Source organism: Engystomops pustulosus, chromosome 2 (assembly GCF_040894005.1).
Source record: "Engystomops pustulosus chromosome 2, aEngPut4.maternal, whole genome shotgun sequence".
NCBI lineage: Eukaryota > Metazoa > Chordata > Amphibia > Anura > Leptodactylidae > Engystomops > Engystomops pustulosus.
The window spans coordinates 48,104,454-48,113,434 of record NC_092412.1 but is presented as its reverse complement, the minus strand read 5'-3'; positions in this window follow the sequence as shown (position 1 = coordinate 48,113,434).

Genomic DNA, 8,981 nt, shown 5'->3' with positions numbered 1-8,981 from the left:
TTTTCTTCAACCTCTGCCTCCGTCTGGTCCCTGCTACTACTACTCCCATCATCACCGGCACCCTGTCCATCGCCCAGAGACTCACACTCGGGACATTAAGGGGTTGCCCCAGGGAGATCCGCTATAGCAGCCTCTCCCTCATCTTTTCTTGCCAACACCACCCTGCTGGAGACCTGCCAGGCTGTAGGACAGCCCTCCGGTTCCCCCGTACCAAGCACCGTGACAATAGCGTGCTTAGGCCGCAACCGCCAGCCACTCCGGTACCGCGGGCCCCGGCTGACTCCAGGCCTCACCTCAAGGGCTAGGCCCCGGTGGGGGATGTTGCAAGTGGCGTCACGAACAGGATATAGACTTCTGTGCCTTATTACGGCATTAAAGACTTTCCTTTACTGGAAAAAGACTGTGCTGCCTAACCCTGCTGCCATCCGGGTTTAGGCCCAAGGACTTGTGTGTTTCTGGAATGAACTGTGTTATACTGCTGCCACGTGCGGTCGAGCGCCGCTCCCGCACTCCAGAGGTTAATCCTGGCAAGAACTGTACCAGCTCTGCTACATCCGACGCTGCCGCGCCCGAAGATTTTTACCTCAGAAACTGTGGCGCAGCAAATAATTCCAGCCCGCCAAAACCTTCACTGGCGGGAAACCCAGATGACGCATCAAGCTCCACCCACGCGCGAAGCGCGCGAACCCCGCCTCCTGTGGCGCAGGAAAAATTAGAGCCCGCCACAGCTCTTGGCGGGAAGGACCTGGACTCCTCCCACTGGCTCGAGGCGGACTTCCTGCCCTGCCTCAGAGAAGCGCCAGATCTCAAGTGGATGTTGAGCAGCGAGGACAACGCCATGTGGGGTCCTCCGCCTTTCCCTCCTGTGGAGCGTCCAGAGTTTTATGAGGTATTGGAGACTATGGTGGTGGTCTCTGCGCAGCCTGTCCGAAGACCCTCCGCTGGACATCGGCTGCACCGAGGATTGACTCGGGCCTTCGTCACCAGGACATGCTACCAAACGGTGACGCAGTATCAAATTCCACCCGGGCGGTTCCTCGTCCCTATCCCGGCTACCATCCCGGTACCGCGGGTCCACGTGGAGGCGCCACGTGGGGAGACCCCGACTCCTGCGGAGCCAACGCCTGGGCCTAGTGTTGCCGCTCCACCTGCTCCGAGGCCTGCTCCTCCTGCTGCGCGGCCTGCTAGCCCCGCTGTAGTGGTTCCTGACCCTCCGGTGGTTCCTGCTCCTGTTCCGGCACCTACCTGTCGTCCGAGGAGATCCGAACCCGAACCGGAGCCACGAGCCCCAGCACCGAAACCTCCGCAGCCTCAAGGCCGAGGTGAGGCCGCCCGCCGGCGACTCCGAGACGCTGTCTCGGACCAGCGACGCCGAGAAAAGGAGGCCCAGCGGTATATGGCCGGTCGATCTACAGCTGGAGCTTGGGTCGAGAAGAATCGCACCACCGGCATGGTCCGGTTCTTCGACAAACGGAAGGGCTATGGCTTCGCCACCCAGGACTACACCGGACGGGAAGTATTTATACCCCGCCGGTCCGTCAAGAGGCCTGATCTGCCGGAGAGCCTGCACAACCTGAAGCCGGGAGAGTGTATCGAGTTCTCCCTGCAGGAAGGACCTCGAGGACCCTGGGCGGCTGGCGTGATCCGGATCCCCGACTCCGATGAGGACCGCTACTACCCGCAGGATGACTGGTATGAGGACGACGAGTGGCCGGAGTCCCCGAACACCTCCTCTTCCTCGGCTGCGAGTCCCCGGGCGGTGACCCATGTGAATGCCCCATCCACGGTAATCGTGAGTACGGGCCCCATTGCCATCCATGGGCCGGGCATGATACAGGGCGCCACCCCCACCGGCTCCCCTGCTGGGAGCATTGTCAGGTCCCGCGGCTCCTCTGTGGGAGAGGACATCCCGGCTAGTGGACCTTGTCCGGAGGTTCCATCTAGGCCCGCATCTCCCCTTGCCGGTTACCAATGGGGTGATGACCCGGCCCCGGAAGAACCGGAGCTGGAAGGAGCCGCGGCGCGGCCGCTGGACTCCGTTTACTTTTTCCTGGACCCCTCTGTGGTCCCTGGCTCAGTTGAGCCCCCGGCTGGAACAGCCGACACCCCGGGCGACAGCGCTCCTCCCCCTGAAGGTCCGGAGGATGTCGCTGCACCTGCAGTACCCACTGCTGCCACCGGGTGTCCCCAGCCGGCACCTACTCCCGCTGAGGATGCACAGGATTCCCTGCAGGAGCTGGATCCTGTCTTTGCTGAACCCAGTGATACTGACTAATCCCTGAAGGGCTGTCGCCCTCTCCAGGTACTTTGTCCATTGTACATATTGTGTATATCTCCATTTTCCCCAAAGAGCCAGAGACTTTCCTGAGACTCTTACCCTTATTTATCTCAGTCGAGAGATTATGTGCTATGATAGCACCCTTCCTCTGCCACAGCAGAGATTTCTTCAAAGGACTCTGTCCCTCTCCAAATAGAGGAGACCCTTTGCTTCTTTCATTGCACTTTTCCCCACATCAAGGGCTGTACCCAGAAGATGGACTTTGTCAGTAGAGACCTTCTGAGAGACTTTTGCCAACCTCCAGGAAAAGTTGCAATGTAATTTATTATCATTTTGCACTTAATGCCTTCCTTTTTAGGTATGGACATTCTGCTTGCACTTTTTATGCCTTTTCTTTGCAGGAAAGAGACATTTGCTACCGTGCTACCCTGAGTAGCCTATCCACCTCTGTAACGTTATGTTATAAGATGTGTACCCATTGGGCTGCTAAGCCAATGTGATTTTGCTAACCTGTTGCACACTGTCAGAAGATATGCCAGTAGTCTGCATTAACCCTTTCATAGGCTTTTCAGGTTGTAGTGTGGCTGTGTCGGACCGTCTTTTTGTGTAAAACACTGACCGCTACCTGATCCCACAAACTGAGGTTTGCACATGGGGGTAGTCCGTAAACTGCGGGTCTTTAGGGGACCGGGGGTGTTACACAGCTAGCACCTGGATGCCACTCATACATGGGTAAGGTTGTCAGTCAGGAGGTACTCGTGTCGCATATGCTCATGCAATGCAGATATACACACTATATAATTGCCGCCAGGGAAGAAGCGTTGATCAAACAAATATACAGGCCTTGGTGCAAGGAGTGGATTACAGGACATGACACCACACCTTTCCTACTGTACAGTTCGGTTTAATGGCGTCAGCGACCAACTGTCATACAGCTACATATTTTTGTCTTAGTCCGACACCAACCCAGGTGCCTGTCTCCAGGACCATGGGCGGTTTGTCCCTACACCTCACATAGCCTGCACTTCCCAGAAGTGCCTTTAGCCCCCTCTGTGCCCCAAACCATCTGTAGTCGAGCCGAGGGCGGCTCTTTCAATTGCCCCCGGGGTATGCAACACCCTCGCCGATGCAATGGCGAGGTAGTGCTTGCGAATACGTCCCACCTGCATGTAATCCCATTACACAACATGGTCCTGACAGGACATAGGGATATTGCAGTGGTGGATCCTGCCTGGCAAGGCAGAGGTTAAGTATTTTGTATAATGCAAGATGCTATTGACCAATGTCTGTGTTACATCCTGTCTCTGTGCACTGAGAGGTAATTGGAGGAGCAGCCACCACCTGACCAAGGGAAGGTAATAAAACCCCTAGCCCAGAATGTTCTAGAGGAGTCTCTCCCAAGAGAGAGAAGAGAGCAGTCTCTCCCAGAAGGGAGAATAGACCGGTCCTAGTCAGGCCCTCTGGGTCTGCAGGACGCAAGCAGAGAGTAGTTAGCTGAGCAGCAGCTCAGAGACTCTAGCATACCAGACCAGTGCAGGAAGAGCCTAGCCCCTGCCTGAAGTGGAAGATTAGACTAGAGTTAGTGTAGTGAGGAAAGGGGTATCATCCTACCTTCAAGGGTGATACCTGAAGAGATCCAGGACCGAGCTGAAGCCTCCTCTAAGGACACAGCTGCCTCCCAGCCTGCCCTCTACATCCAGGCTGGTGACCTACATCCTGCGGCTCCCTCCAAATACCTCTCCAGTACTCCATCTACCTGTTAAAGGCACGTTTGCTGAAGTTCCTGCGGTTCCAATAAAGAACTGTAAGTTGTTTTCTTCAACCTCTGCCTCCGTCTGGTCCCTGCTACTACTACTCCCATCATCACCGGCACCCTGTCCATCGCCCAGAGACTCACACTCGGGACATTAAGGGGTTGCCCCAGGGAGATCCGCTATAGCAGCCTCTCCCTCATCTTTTCTTGCCAACACCACCCTGCTGGAGACCTGCCAGGCTGTAGGACAGCCCTCCGGTTCCCCCGTACCAAGCACCGTGACAATAGCGTGCTTAGGCCGCAACCGCCAGCCACTCCGGTACCGCGGGCCCCGGCTGACTCCAGGCCTCACCTCAAGGGCTAGGCCCCGGTGGGGGATGTTGCAAGTGGCGTCACGAACAGGATATAGACTTCTGTGCCTTATTACGGCATTAAAGACTTTCCTTTACTGGAAAAAGACTGTGCTGCCTAACCCTGCTGCCATCCGGGTTTAGGCCCAAGGACTTGTGTGTTTCTGGAATGAACTGTGTTATACTGCTGCCACGTGCGGTCGAGCGCCGCTCCCGCACTCCAGAGGTTAATCCTGGCAAGAACTGTACCAGCTCTGCTACATCCGACGCTGCCGCGCCCGAAGATTTTTACCTCAGAAACTGTGGCGCAGCAAATAATTCCAGCCCGCCAAAACCTTCACTGGCGGGAAACCCAGATGACGCATCAAGCTCCACCCACGCGCGAAGCGCGCGAACCCCGCCTCCTGTGGCGCAGGAAAAATTAGAGCCCGCCACAGCTCTTGGCGGGAAGGACCTGGACTCCTCCCACTGGCTCGAGGCGGACTTCCTGCCCTGCCTCAGAGAAGCGCCAGATCTCAAGTGGATGTTGAGCAGCGAGGACAACGCCATGTGGGGTCCTCCGCCTTTCCCTCCTGTGGAGCGTCCAGAGTTTTATGAGGTATTGGAGACTATGGTGGTGGTCTCTGCGCAGCCTGTCCGAAGACCCTCCGCTGGACATCGGCTGCACCGAGGATTGACTCGGGCCTTCGTCACCAGGACATGCTACCAAACGGTGACGCAGTATCAAATTCCACCCGGGCGGTTCCTCGTCCCTATCCCGGCTACCATCCCGGTACCGCGGGTCCACGTGGAGGCGCCACGTGGGGAGACCCCGACTCCTGCGGAGCCAACGCCTGGGCCTAGTGTTGCCGCTCCACCTGCTCCGAGGCCTGCTCCTCCTGCTGCGCGGCCTGCTAGCCCCGCTGTAGTGGTTCCTGACCCTCCGGTGGTTCCTGCTCCTGTTCCGGCACCTACCTGTCGTCCGAGGAGATCCGAACCCGAACCGGAGCCACGAGCCCCAGCACCGAAACCTCCGCAGCCTCAAGGCCGAGGTGAGGCCGCCCGCCGGCGACTCCGAGACGCTGTCTCGGACCAGCGACGCCGAGAAAAGGAGGCCCAGCGGTATATGGCCGGTCGATCTACAGCTGGAGCTTGGGTCGAGAAGAATCGCACCACCGGCATGGTCCGGTTCTTCGACAAACGGAAGGGCTATGGCTTCGCCACCCAGGACTACACCGGACGGGAAGTATTTATACCCCGCCGGTCCGTCAAGAGGCCTGATCTGCCGGAGAGCCTGCACAACCTGAAGCCGGGAGAGTGTATCGAGTTCTCCCTGCAGGAAGGACCTCGAGGACCCTGGGCGGCTGGCGTGATCCGGATCCCCGACTCCGATGAGGACCGCTACTACCCGCAGGATGACTGGTATGAGGACGACGAGTGGCCGGAGTCCCCGAACACCTCCTCTTCCTCGGCTGCGAGTCCCCGGGCGGTGACCCATGTGAATGCCCCATCCACGGTAATCGTGAGTACGGGCCCCATTGCCATCCATGGGCCGGGCATGATACAGGGCGCCACCCCCACCGGCTCCCCTGCTGGGAGCATTGTCAGGTCCCGCGGCTCCTCTGTGGGAGAGGACATCCCGGCTAGTGGACCTTGTCCGGAGGTTCCATCTAGGCCCGCATCTCCCCTTGCCGGTTACCAATGGGGTGATGACCCGGCCCCGGAAGAACCGGAGCTGGAAGGAGCCGCGGCGCGGCCGCTGGACTCCGTTTACTTTTTCCTGGACCCCTCTGTGGTCCCTGGCTCAGTTGAGCCCCCGGCTGGAACAGCCGACACCCCGGGCGACAGCGCTCCTCCCCCTGAAGGTCCGGAGGATGTCGCTGCACCTGCAGTACCCACTGCTGCCACCGGGTGTCCCCAGCCGGCACCTACTCCCGCTGAGGATGCACAGGATTCCCTGCAGGAGCTGGATCCTGTCTTTGCTGAACCCAGTGATACTGACTAATCCCTGAAGGGCTGTCGCCCTCTCCAGGTACTTTGTCCATTGTACATATTGTGTATATCTCCATTTTCCCCAAAGAGCCAGAGACTTTCCTGAGACTCTTACCCTTATTTATCTCAGTCGAGAGATTATGTGCTATGATAGCACCCTTCCTCTGCCACAGCAGAGATTTCTTCAAAGGACTCTGTCCCTCTCCAAATAGAGGAGACCCTTTGCTTCTTTCATTGCACTTTTCCCCACATCAAGGGCTGTACCCAGAAGATGGACTTTGTCAGTAGAGACCTTCTGAGAGACTTTTGCCAACCTCCAGGAAAAGTTGCAATGTAATTTATTATCATTTTGCACTTAATGCCTTCCTTTTTAGGTATGGACATTCTGCTTGCACTTTTTATGCCTTTTCTTTGCAGGAAAGAGACATTTGCTACCGTGCTACCCTGAGTAGCCTATCCACCTCTGTAACGTTATGTTATAAGATGTGTACCCATTGGGCTGCTAAGCCAATGTGATTTTGCTAACCTGTTGCACACTGTCAGAAGATATGCCAGTAGTCTGCATTAACCCTTTCATAGGCTTTTCAGGTTGTAGTGTGGCTGTGTCGGACCGTCTTTTTGTGTAAAACACTGACCGCTACCTGATCCCACAAACTGAGGTTTGCACATGGGGGTAGTCCGTAAACTGCGGGTCTTTAGGGGACCGGGGGTGTTACACAGCTAGCACCTGGATGCCACTCATACATGGGTAAGGTTGTCAGTCAGGAGGTACTCGTGTCGCATATGCTCATGCAATGCAGATATACACACTATATAATTGCCGCCAGGGAAGAAGCGTTGATCAAACAAATATACAGGCCTTGGTGCAAGGAGTGGATTACAGGACATGACACCACACCTTTCCTACTGTACAGTTCGGTTTAATGGCGTCAGCGACCAACTGTCATACAGCTACATATTTTTGTCTTAGTCCGACACCAACCCAGGTGCCTGTCTCCAGGACCATGGGCGGTTTGTCCCTACACCTCACATAGCCTGCACTTCCCAGAAGTGCCTTTAGCCCCCTCTGTGCCCCAAACCATCTGTAGTCGAGCCGAGGGCGGCTCTTTCAATTGCCCCCGGGGTATGCAACACCCTCGCCGATGCAATGGCGAGGTAGTGCTTGCGAATACGTCCCACCTGCATGTAATCCCATTACACAACATGGTCCTGACAGGACATAGGGATATTGCAGTGGTGGATCCTGCCTGGCAAGGCAGAGGTTAAGTATTTTGTATAATGCAAGATGCTATTGACCAATGTCTGTGTTACATCCTGTCTCTGTGCACTGAGAGGTAATTGGAGGAGCAGCCACCACCTGACCAAGGGAAGGTAATAAAACCCCTAGCCCAGAATGTTCTAGAGGAGTCTCTCCCAAGAGAGAGAAGAGAGCAGTCTCTCCCAGAAGGGAGAATAGACCGGTCCTAGTCAGGCCCTCTGGGTCTGCAGGACGCAAGCAGAGAGTAGTTAGCTGAGCAGCAGCTCAGAGACTCTAGCATACCAGACCAGTGCAGGAAGAGCCTAGCCCCTGCCTGAAGTGGAAGATTAGACTAGAGTTAGTGTAGTGAGGAAAGGGGTATCATCCTACCTTCAAGGGTGATACCTGAAGAGATCCAGGACCGAGCTGAAGCCTCCTCTAAGGACACAGCTGCCTCCCAGCCTGCCCTCTACATCCAGGCTGGTGACCTACATCCTGCGGCTCCCTCCAAATACCTCTCCAGTACTCCATCTACCTGTTAAAGGCACGTTTGCTGAAGTTCCTGCGGTTCCAATAAAGAACTGTAAGTTGTTTTCTTCAACCTCTGCCTCCGTCTGGTCCCTGCTACTACTACTCCCATCATCACCGGCACCCTGTCCATCGCCCAGAGACTCACACTCGGGACATTAAGGGGTTGCCCCAGGGAGATCCGCTATAGCAGCCTCTCCCTCATCTTTTCTTGCCAACACCACCCTGCTGGAGACCTGCCAGGCTGTAGGACAGCCCTCCGGTTCCCCCGTACCAAGCACCGTGACAATAGCGTGCTTAGGCCGCAACCGCCAGCCACTCCGGTACCGCGGGCCCCGGCTGACTCCAGGCCTCACCTCAAGGGCTAGGCCCCGGTGGGGGATGTTGCACATGTCTGAATAAGAACCGTTTTTCACAGATCATTCAAGACTATAGATTTTGGAGGATCCATGAATAACAGATGCCAGACTGATATAAAATTGTTTTTCACAACCGATTTTTGCAATGTACAGGAAGTGTAATATAATATTTGCAACATAGATATAAAATAATGGTTGCAAATGTATGAAGACAAATAGAATACAGGACTCATCTTCAAGAATTATCCAGAGGGTGGATTTCCATGTGGCGTATTTATCACATTTTTAAATGCATTTAAAATGCAAGTGGGAGAGGGTTTGGCAAAAACGCATATGCATTTTCCATATGTTTTGGCCAAACCCCCTCCTACTTGTGCTTTGGATGCTTATGAAAACACAAGGAAAACGTCACGTAAAAAACATAGCTGCTTTCTTCCAAAAACAGCGCCACCCCTGACCATGGTTAGTGCCAGTATTGCAGCTCATTATACAGAGTTGAATGGAG